This window comes from Gossypium raimondii, chromosome 11 (genome assembly GCF_025698545.1).
Source record: "Gossypium raimondii isolate GPD5lz chromosome 11, ASM2569854v1, whole genome shotgun sequence".
Classification (NCBI taxonomy): Eukaryota; Viridiplantae; Streptophyta; class Magnoliopsida; order Malvales; family Malvaceae; genus Gossypium; species Gossypium raimondii.
The window spans coordinates 25,795,723-25,807,226 of record NC_068575.1 but is presented as its reverse complement, the minus strand read 5'-3'; the positions used below and the strand labels follow the sequence as shown (position 1 = coordinate 25,807,226).

The 11,504-nt window shown below is 35.6% G+C and overlaps 1 non-coding gene across 1 annotated transcript; it reads right to left on the bottom strand.

Moving 5' to 3' along the window:
- Window positions 1–5,719: 5,719 nt before the first annotated feature.
- Window positions 5,720–5,825, bottom strand: LOC128034993 (small nucleolar RNA R71). The gene has a single exon (XR_008191397.1). It is a non-coding gene; the product is annotated as a small nucleolar RNA R71 (small nucleolar RNA).
- Window positions 5,826–11,504: the final 5,679 nt, after the last annotated feature.

The following is an 11,504-nucleotide window of genomic DNA, read 5'->3' as shown; positions in this document are numbered from 1 at the left end:
TTAAGTGCACTTTAATTATTTTTTAAAAATTAATTATTTTTTCGACAAGAATTTTATCGAATCTATATGATTTTAAGTTAAAAAGGGTATGTAAAAATGTGTAAATTTCCGTGTTTCCAACTACTAATGCAATAAATTGGTCAGAAAGGGACACATGAATAAATCTGAATAAACATGCTTTGGATGCCATTCTAGCTAGTACACACTTAATTAAATAAAACAAACATTCAAAACAAGTAATTAAGGCTGTAGGAAACTAAACGAAATTAATTTAGCTAAAATAATTAAAAACGTCTAAGTTTAGCTAGATGAGTTAGCTAGCTAATTTCAAATTCAGCCTCAAACAAATTGTAGATGTTCCTTGTGGAATCATCTAGTACTTGATTAGCAAGCTCCTCTGCAGCTTTCTCCCACACTCGATCCACTAAAGCTGAGATTGACTCTTTAAAACGTTTAGCTCGAGCTCGAGTGATTGGTCCAATAAAGAGCTCGAGGGAATCTTGATTAGAGTCAGCTGAGTCCTTTAGCTAGTTCATATCATTCCCCCCTCTTCAAGGTGATTTGTCTTCAAATTGACACCTATATCGAAGAGATAATAATTAGATACGTTAAAACTCATACAACCAGAATGCTTACTTGGTAGATCCATTAGATGTGAAGCATCGAAAATTGACTCCATCGCTTGAAACAAACCTGCACCTTCTTTCAACAAAAGCGTAGAAGATCTTACCTCGGATTGAAATACAAAGTGTTGCTGAATTATTCTTGAAACCAATGTAAAGGCATAGTTCAACAACAATTCAATCACATTTGACAATGGGAATTTAGTAATGATTATATGTAAATTATTAGAACTTCCTAAATTCCAAGGTACATGCAGCTGCATACTTAAAGTTGGTTTACATGATGTAAACAGTTGTTCACAATAATTTCAGAATAGACATACCAAGATTTTTCATGGCATTTCTCTTGGAATAGAGTAAACCGTTCATGTAGCAATTGTTCAACACAAATGACCATTAATTTCAGAACAGACTCAGTAACAAGGCTCAATTCGTTTTGAAGTTTAACACAATTAAAATGATTAAGGAAGCAATGCAAGTCACTATCCAAAACAGATTCAACAATTTTATTCAAGATATAACAAAAAATCAAGTCTTTATGAAAAACTTCTTTAAGACAAGCGAAATGGGAAAATTTATCTTTAGAAATCAAAGAATAACGATCGGATTGAATTTCAAAGAGTTTCTTACCTTGCTTACCTTCAGGATTGTTAAGTACAATTGCATTTTCCAAGTCACCTTTTTCAATTAATTGAAATCGTCATATGTTGGCAAGATATTGAAGTTGAAACTTGTCAATGGAAAGGGCTTTACGATCTTGGAAGGAAAAAAGATCAGGAGACAAATTTAAACACTGGTTAGCAAAAATTATCCTCCTATTTGTTTGATAGTTTTCTTCACTCGATTCTTTTATATACTCTTTTTCTTTTTCAAATTTTCTTCTTGCATAGAATTTTTTTTTTCAAGCTCACTATTTTTTCTTTTATTTTTCTCTTTCTTTTTGTAACTCAATTTCTTGTTTTACATTATTTGCCTTTTCTTTTTCACTTCCTTTTTCTTTCAATTTTTCAAAAGACCTTTTCAACTGAATTTGGTCCTCATGGACTTGTTTCGGTGTAAGAGGTACTAAGGTGACATTGTTTCCATGATGTTTTAACAAATATCTGTTGTTGTATCCATCATGGATAACTTTCTAATCAAATTGCCAAGGCCTCCCAAGCAGCAAATGCCCGACGTGCATAGGTACCACGTCGCAAACAACTCCATCTTGATATTTGCCAATAGAAAATGGAACAGGAACCTATTTCGTCACTTTAAGATCACCATCACTGTTAAGCCATTACAACTTGTAGGGCTGCGGATGCTTGATAGTGGTTAAACCAAGCTTCTCCACCATCATCATGCTGGCTACGTTGTTGCAACTTCCTCCATCGATGATAACACTACAAACTTTTCCTTGTACATGGCTGTGAGTATTGAAGATATTCTCACGTTGCTGCTCGTCCTTCACACTTCGAAGATTGAGGCTCCACTTGATGACAAATATTTCACCATCAACAACGTATTCAATTTCCTTCTCGACATCGGATGTTTTATTGGTTTCTTCCTCGTGTTCACTTCTGGATTCAATTCCTCCATCATTTCGAATGAACATGGCACTCCGGTTGGGGCATTGGCTTGCTATATGTCCTCTTCCAAGACACCTAAAACATTTGATGTCTCAGGTTCGGCTAAAAGCAGTTTCCACTTCTCCTTTGCTAGACTCACCACTTGGCTTGTTAGGTTTAGTGGGTTCGCCTTTTCGTTTTAATTATTTTTCCACCTTTATGGCCATGTGGACCATGTCGATGACTTTGACATAATGATGTAACTCTACGATATTGGTGATATCTCGGTTAAGTCCAATAAGGAATCGTGCCATGGTAGCCTCGCGATCTTCTTTAACATCGGCTCGGATCATGGCCACCTCTATTTCTTTATAATAATCATTGACATCTCGATTGCCTTGAGTCAAGATTTGAAGCTTTTGGTATAGTTCTTGATGATAGTAGCCAAAATGAAATGTTTACGTATGATGGCCTTCATTTTTTCCCACGTAGACACCAGATGCTCTCCATTTCGTCGTCGACTCAAAGTTAACTGATCCCACCAACTGATGGCATAATCAAAAAATTTGATCGCGGCAAGCTTTACTTTCTCACTCTCAGAATAATTTTGATAGTCGAACAACAACTCTATCTTTTTCTCCCACTCCAAGTAGGCTTTGGGATCAGACCTTCCTTAGAAAGCGGGAATAGCCATATTTATGTTCTTCAAGTCATCGTCTACTCTTTCGCGATCTCTTGGCTCTCGGTTTCTTTGTCCTCTTCGCCTTTCACTTTGGCTGGAGGCTTGGTCACTCTCCACATTGCTGGGCTTGTAGTGATCATTATCATGTTGCTGATGTCAACGCCTTTCTCTTCTCAGATTTGGAGGCATTTGCTCGCATTGAGTTCTCTCCTCGATCCGGTTCAATTGTTCGTGGATGGGTTCAAATTGCTCTTGTATTGAATCAATTTGTGCTTGAAATAATCAATTCATTTCTCTAATTATAGGTTGTACTTTCAAATTAGGAACTCCTCCTCCGGTTACATTCCTTCTAGGCTGCATGCCACCACCCCCGGTGTAAACGGAAAAATATATAGGATTTTCCCTGTGTAATTTATCACCTTTTTACTTAAATCCATTGTTAAAACTAAGTAATTGTTTAATAAATTAATAAAATATGTGAAAATATGAAATTATGACATAGAAATTATTAAAATGTGATTTTATGCTTTATTATATAGTTTTCATACAATAAATGACTTATTTTATATTATTTTGAATATATTATTTTTTAAGACATAAAATGGGCCATGCATGATTAAATTATATAATAAAATATAAAATTATATTTAATAATTCATTTTAAAATATTTCATTAATAATTTGGGTTTTAATTAATTAATTAAATTGGATAAATTTTTTCTTTGGTCCTCTAACTTGCTGATTTGTTCTGGATAGGCCTGATAGCTTTGTTGGATTACAAAACTGTCCAAATTGGAGACCAAGTCAACCCAAAATTTGGCTGCACATGGCTATCCGTAAACCACTCTTTGGTTTAATTGTACAAGGTCCTTGAAGAGTTGAAGAAATTAGAGATTTACCTGAAGATTTGCACTTGACCTGAGTTGTTGTGGCACTCAAATTGACCAAAAATCAAGGAAAAATTAGCTCAACTTGCTCAATTTATGGCCGACCACCCATGGAAGATGCTTCAAAAGATGAAAACTCCTATTTTTAGCAAACTATCCCACTCTCCTCACCTATAAATAAGACCCACTCATCCCTCAATCATCCCTCAAGCATTATTCTCTCTTTTCTCCAAACTCTTTTAGCCTTTTCCATTCCCACGCCTAGCATAATCTCTTCATAGAGATTTTAGCAATTAAGCCTGTTAAAGAACCCTTGGGCGGCCACCTTGGAGAGCCATCAACAAAGGAGCAAGGAAAAGGATCGAAGGAGCCTCGTCAGTCAGAGTCTTGGGTGACAGCCACTTTGAATTAGGTTTAATCTTCCTTTTCATTAATTTAATATAAAGATGTTTGCTGCGTGTTCTTTGTTTTTTGTTGAGAAAAATGATAGCTTAATTTTATTTAAGCTAGGATGATTGCTCTGATTAAATAATATTTATTTGATTAATGCTTATAATGTTTGTGCGTCAATCGATCATGTTTTTAATTAAAATCAAGTCTGTATTTCGTTCATACGTGATTGAAATGCACGTGAATTAGCTGAGCGATCCTAACTAGACGACGGCTAATGGACCATAATTGAAATGTGCGTGCTCAATTTAGATCCCGACCCGATTAAATTGTAGGTTGCATAACAACTCTGACCAAGCTTTGTTATCTGCATAGTTTTTAGATTTGTGTGATTATATTGTTTCAAACCTAACACGTCCCTGTTACCTCACACGAATGCAAAGAAACCCTTAGTAAATAAGGATCAGTAAAATGCGTATTTACTAAGTAAAGGATCTCGAAAGGACCTAATGTAGTTTCCAAACTCATGAAAGATCGAGTTGCCATGGAATGTTTTTCCGAATGTTGTTAAGCATGTTGATAATAAATTGAGTTTAATTAAAGTAATTGTCCTAGTTTATTTATGTTATAATTGTTGCAAATTGTGTTTAATTTTACTAAAATCTATTTCATTCATATAGTTTGCATACTTAGGGTAATTTGCATTAGGGATCATTGCATTTATTTTAATATATTTTAATCACCACTTCTCAACTATATTGTGTTTTTATATACCAAATTGTTAATATAATTTTACAAATTAAGTGACTTAGCACAAATACAATCCCTGTGGAGACGATAACTCAATACTTACTTATTACTTGATAATGACTGTGTACACTTGTACAAATCTACACGTTACAAGTTTTTGGCGCCATTGCCGGGGACTGTCAACTTTGCCATAGTTTTTTTTTTCGTGAAATTATTTATTTTCAATTTGATTTATTTCTAACATTACTAACTTATTCTTTTTAATTTTTTTATTTTCTTTTCAGGTGTTTATAAGTATAGATCGAATAATTGATTTACCCTCTGTAGACCCTGAAATGGAGCGAACTTTAAGATGAAGAAGACATGAGTGAACAGCTCAAAGACAAGTCGAGATGGACCTTGGAAATTAGAATGAAGACCAAGGTAATCAAGCTGATCATGTACGAAATCCTATCCTCATTGGTGATGATAGGGATCGATGCATCAGATAAAATGTTGTGCCACTTTTCTGTGAGTTAAACCCAGGAATTAGAAGGCCAGATATTGAGGCAACCCAGTTTAAATTGAAACTAGTGATGTTTCAAATGCTACAAATAGTGGGCCAATTTAGTGGTATGCCCACGAAAGATCCACATCTCGACCTTCGATTATTTATGGAGGTGAGTGATTCATTCAAGATAGCCGGTGTGACTGAAGACGTACTGAGGTTGAAGTTGTTTCTGTACTCGTTGCGAGATCGAGCACGAGCATGGCTCAATTCATTGCCACCAAGTTCCATATCTATATGGCAAGAATTAGCAGAGATTTTTGGTTAAGTATTTCCCACCTAGCAAAAACACTAATTTAAGGAACGAGATCACAACTTTCCAACAATTGGATGACGAGTCTTTGTATGAGGCTTGGGAGCGATTCAAGGAGTTACTTCAAAGTGTCCTCATCATGGGATTCCTCATTGTATCCGGTTGGAGACATCCTATAATGGTCTCAATGCACATCAAGATTGATGGCAGATGCTTCCGTGAATGGTGCAATTTTGTCTAAGTCTTATAATGAGGCTTATGAGATCATCGAGAGGATCGCGAGTAATAACTATCAATGGCCAACAAATCAAACAGCTTCAAGAAGGCATGTAGCCGGAGTTTATGAAGTTGATGCCCTTACTTCGTCATCAGCTAAGGTATCGTCTATTTCCTCTATGATAAAATAGTTAACCGTTAATAGTACTAATAATTCTGTAGCTCAGCCACCAAGCCCGTTTGAAGTAGTTTCCTGTGTGTACTGTGGGGAAGGTCATTCTTTTGAGAATTGTCCATCAAATCCCAAGTCAGTGTACTATGTGGGGAACCAACCTAAAAATATGAGTGGACAAGGACCCCAGTCCAACTTCTACAATCCGTCATAGCGTAATCATCCTAACTTTTCTTGAAGCAACCAAGGAAATGGGCCAAATAACAACTTATTGCAATAAAGACTCAACCAATCTCAAGGGTTTAATCAGCAAGCTCCAAAACCACCTTAAGCTGAGGCATCAAATAGTTTGGAGAACTTGTTGAAAGTATACAGGGTAAAGAATGACACTTTGATCCAAAACCAAGCAGCAACACTGAAAAATTTGGAAAACTAAATGGGTCAGTTAACTACGGAGCTACGTAATAGACCGCAAGGAACCTTGCCGAGTGATACTGAGAATCCAAGAAATTTGGGTAAAGAACATATCAAGGCAGTGGCATTGCGAAGTAGTAAAATTCTAGAACCCTAATTGATTGATGTCGAAGATAAGCCCGTTGAGAAGAATTAATTAGCGGTTGAAGTTCCTACATCAAAGAATCAGAATCTTCAAAGTCTGACAAGGTAAACCCTGACTTAGTGAATTCATATATTTTAACATCTTCTTTGGATGCAGATTTACCTACTCAGAAAAGTTATCCGGTTCAATCAAAATTTCCATCACCTCCATATCTGCAAAGATTGCAGCAAAACAAGTAGAAACATGAGGTGCAATTCAAGAAGTTTTTAGATGTTCTAAAGCAGTTACACATCAATATTCCGTTGGTGGAGGCTTTAGAACAAATGCCAAATTATGTGAAGTTTATGAAGGATATACTATCCAAGAAGAAACAACTGAGTGAGTATGAGACTGTTGCCTTAACTAAAGAGTGCAGTGCGTTCCTGCAGAACAAACTGCCGCCAAAATTTAAAGACCCAGGAAGCATTACTATACCCTACAACATTGGGGAATCTTACTATGGTAAAGCTTTCTGTAACTTAGGAGCGAGTATAAACTTGATGCCTAAGTCTATTTTCAAGATGTTAGGGATAGGTGAAGTAAGACCTACAACTGTGACTCTTCAGCTAGCGGATCGATCTTGAGCATATCCCGAAGGAAAGATCGAGGATGTTTTGGTAAGAGTCGATAAATTTATTTTTCCTACTGATTTCATTGTCTTATATTTTGAAGCAGACAAGGAAGTGTCAATCATCCTTGGGAGACCTTTCTTAGCCATGGGAAGAACGTTAACTGATGTGCAGAAAGGAGAACTCACCATACGAGTTCAAAACAATTAGGTAACCTTTAACATTTTTAAAGTGATGAATTTTCCTGACCTGACAGATGAGTGTTCAGTTATGGAAGAGATAGAAACCTTGGTTTCTATGGAAAGCAATTTTGAAGAAGATCCATTGAAGAAAGCCGTAGATCTTGACCCTTTAGAGGATGAAGAAGGTAAAGAAAACATGGCTTTGATGGAAGCCAATCCGAGAAATTTCATTCAATCCACACGGATGAAGAAGTCAGAGAATTTGGGCAACCCAAGTTGTCAATTGAAGAACCACCTAAACTCGAACTAAAGGTACTTCCTTCCCATTTGAAATACATTTATTTAGGTGATTGTTCTACTTTGCTTGTGATTATTTCAACAAAACTGACGAAAAATCAAGAAGAGTAACTAATTGCTGTTCTAAAGAAATTTAAGAAATTAATAGGTTGGACCATTGTTGATATTCGAGATATAAGCCCTTCTTTTTACATGCATAAAATAATTTTAGAAGAAGGTGAAAGAGCTTGAATTGATGGGCAAAGGAGGCTCAATCCTATTATGAAAGAAGTTGTGAGAAAGGAAGTGATCAAATTTTTAGATGCAGGAATCATCTATCCTATTTCAGATAGTTCATGGGTAAGTCTGTTACAGTGTGTGTTAAAGAAAGGTGGAATCACGATTGTTGAAAATGAGCGTAATGAGTTAATTCCAACAAGAATTGTTACCGATTGGAGAATCTGTATTGATTATAGAAAGCTGAACAAAGCCACTTGAAAGGACCATTTTCCATTGCCTTTTATGGATCAGATGTTAGATCGACTGACAGGTAATAAATTCTATTATTTTTTAGATGGTAATTCGAGATATAACCAAATAGTTGTAGCCCCAGAGGATCAACATAAAATAATCTTTACTTGTCCATATGGTACGTCTGCTTTTAGGCGAATGCCTTTTGGTTTATGTAATGCACCTGCAACTTTTCAACGATGCATGATGGCAATATTTACTGATATGGTTGAAAATTTTGTTGAGGTTTTCATGGATGATTTTTCTATTTTTGGTAACACTTATGATATCTGTTTGAGTAATTTGGCTAAGGTACTGAAGAGATGCGAAGAGGCGAATCTTGTCCTTAATTGGGAAAAATGCCATTTTAGTCAAGGAAGGGATTGTCTTAGGTCATAATATCTCAAAAAAAGGAATTGAAGTATATAAAGCAAAGGTGGATGTAATTGAAAGATTACCGACCCCAATGAATGTGAAAGGAGTCAAAAGTTTCTTAGGCCATGCCGATTTTTATCGAAGGTTTATTAAAGATTTCTCAAAAATTTCTAAACCGTTGTGTTTGTTGATAGAGAAAGATACAGTGTTTGATTTCAACAAAGCATGTGTGGAAGCTTTTGAAGATTTAAAGAAGTGGTTAATCTCAGCCCCAATAATCATTACACCTGATTGGAACTCATCTTTTGAGTTGATGTGCGATGCAAGTGACTATGCCGTTGGAGTTGTGATGGGTCAAAGAAGAAATAAAGTGTTTCACCCTATTTACTATGCAAGTAGAACTTTGACGAGAGCCCAACGCAATTATACGGTAACCGAAAAGGAAGTCATCACTATAGTTTTTACTTTTGACAAATTTCACTCATATCTTATAGGTACCAAAGTTACAGTATTTACTGACCATGCGGCCATTAAATACTTTCTCACGAAGAAAGATGCAAAACCAATGCTAATTCGTTGGATACTTTTACTCCAAGTATTTGACCTTGAGATCTGAGACAGAAAAGGTGTCGAAAATCAAATAGTTGATCATCTGTTGAGGTTGGAACAAGATGAGGTAACTCAGTCATGTGTGCCTATCAACTAGAATTTCCCAGGTGAACACTTATTTGAGGTAAATCGAATTCATGAAATACCCTGGTTTGCTGATTTTGCCAATTATCTTGTATGTGGAATAATTCCTCCAGAAATGGCATACCAACAAAGGAAAAAATTCCTTCATGATAGTCTGTATTATCTTTGAAAGGATCTCTTTTTGTTTAAACAATGTGCAGACAATATTTAAAGATACTTATGCTTATGTGAAGAAATGTGATAAATGCCAAAGGGCTAGAAATATGAAGGAGGAATGAGATGTCCTTGGCAAACATTTTGGAGATTGAATTGTTTGTCGTATGGGGTATTGACTTCTTAGTCCCATTTCCTTCCTTGTATGGGAACAAATACATCTTGGTTGCTGTGGACTATGTATCCAAGTAGGTTGAAGCTGAAGCATACCTTACAAATGATGCTAAGGTAGTCATGCAATTCCTACAAAAGCATGTGTTTACACGATTTGGGACACCAAGAGCTATTATTAGTGATGAAGGTTCTCACTTTGTGAACAAATGGCCTAAGTGGTTGCTTGACAAATATGATGTGAAGCACAAGATTGCTATTGCCTATCACCCCAAGTCTAATGGGCAAGTTGAAAGAGTGAATCGCGAAATCAAAGGTATCCTTTAAAATGTAGTATGTCCTAGTAGAAAAGATTGGTCTCGAAGGCTCAATGATGCATTATGAGCCTATCAAATAGCATTTAAGACTCCGTTAGGAATGACTCCTTATTGGTTAGTCTTTGGAAAGGAATGTCATTTGCCATTAGAGTTGGAGAATAAAGCTCACTGGGCTTTGAAGTAGTTAAACTTTGATCTTAAGCAAGCCGGTGAGAGAAGGATGTTACAACTTGATGAGTTGGAAGAGATGAGGTTGTTTTCCTATGAGAATGCCAAAATGTGTAAAGAAAGATCAAAGAGATGGCATGATAGTCATATACAACCTCGCAAGTTTAAAGAAGGTCAAAAGGATTTGTTGTTTAATTCAATGTTGAAGTTATTTCCTGGGAAGCTTAAATCCTTATAGAAAGGACCTTATACCATCTACCAAGTTTATCCTTATGGAGCTATTGAATTATACAACAATTATGGAGGTACATTTAAAGTTAATGGTTAATGTCTCAAACACTACTGGGATGGTGAAGTTAAGCGAATTGAATCATCGCTCAAATTAGCAGACCATTAATTTTTCATGAACTCATTTTGTAAATAAATAAATAATTATAAATTATTTTCTTAACTCATTACATTTAATTAATTCTATCTAAGGAGATTGGAATTTAAGCGGGACCGCTGTGACCCCTCCAACCTTTCTTGGGAATTAATTAAATGTAATTTGTTAAGAAGAAATTTTTTAATTAAGATTTAAAATTTTTAAGTTTCATTTGTTCTGTTTAAATTTTAAATTTTTATGTTAATAAAAGGGGTCAAATTTGGCCCAAATAATAATAAGTTTTTTTTAGTAAGATACAATTTGAGTTTAAGGCCCAAGACAGCAAAAAGGAGGGAAAAATCCATGCCTTGCCGTCACACCCATTGCTTGTCGCCCAAGTAAGCCTAATGTAGCTAAATTTTTGCTACATGTTGCCTAATTTTTCCCTATATAAACCCCTATTCATTCTACTAATTTTCATATCCCTCAAAGTAATTTGCTTACACCTTAAAAATCCCTAAATCTCCCTTTTATGCCGTCAACCTCAAATCCCAAAAGAAACCCTAATTCTCTTCCTTTTTTGCTGAAATTCCGTATTACCATCGCAAGATTTTTGCTGTAGCAAGTTCTACCCACTTTGCCGATTTCTCTTTTCTTTTTTGTGCAGAAACTTTGCCGAATTTTCGGGAAAATATTCCATGTCTCTCAAAAGAACTAGATCTTCAAAGAATACTCCTGAAAACCCGATTTTGATCGATGAAGAAGTGAAAGAGAGATTTGATTCAACCTTCAAGCATCAACCTATGATGCCAGAAAAAGGTTTTGACTTGAAGAGTAATGATTTGATGGTTGTTCCTATACCGATTAGAAAGAAAATCAATGCTCTCAAGTGGGAACAATTTTGTGATGCTCATTCACTTCCCGATGATGAACTAGTTCAAGAATTCTATGCTAGTTTGACTACGCAAGATGTTACTGAAGTCATCATTCGAAAGAAAAAAGGTACCTCTTACTTCTAAGTCCATCAATGAGTGGTTTAATTTACCTGATGTTGAAGAAGA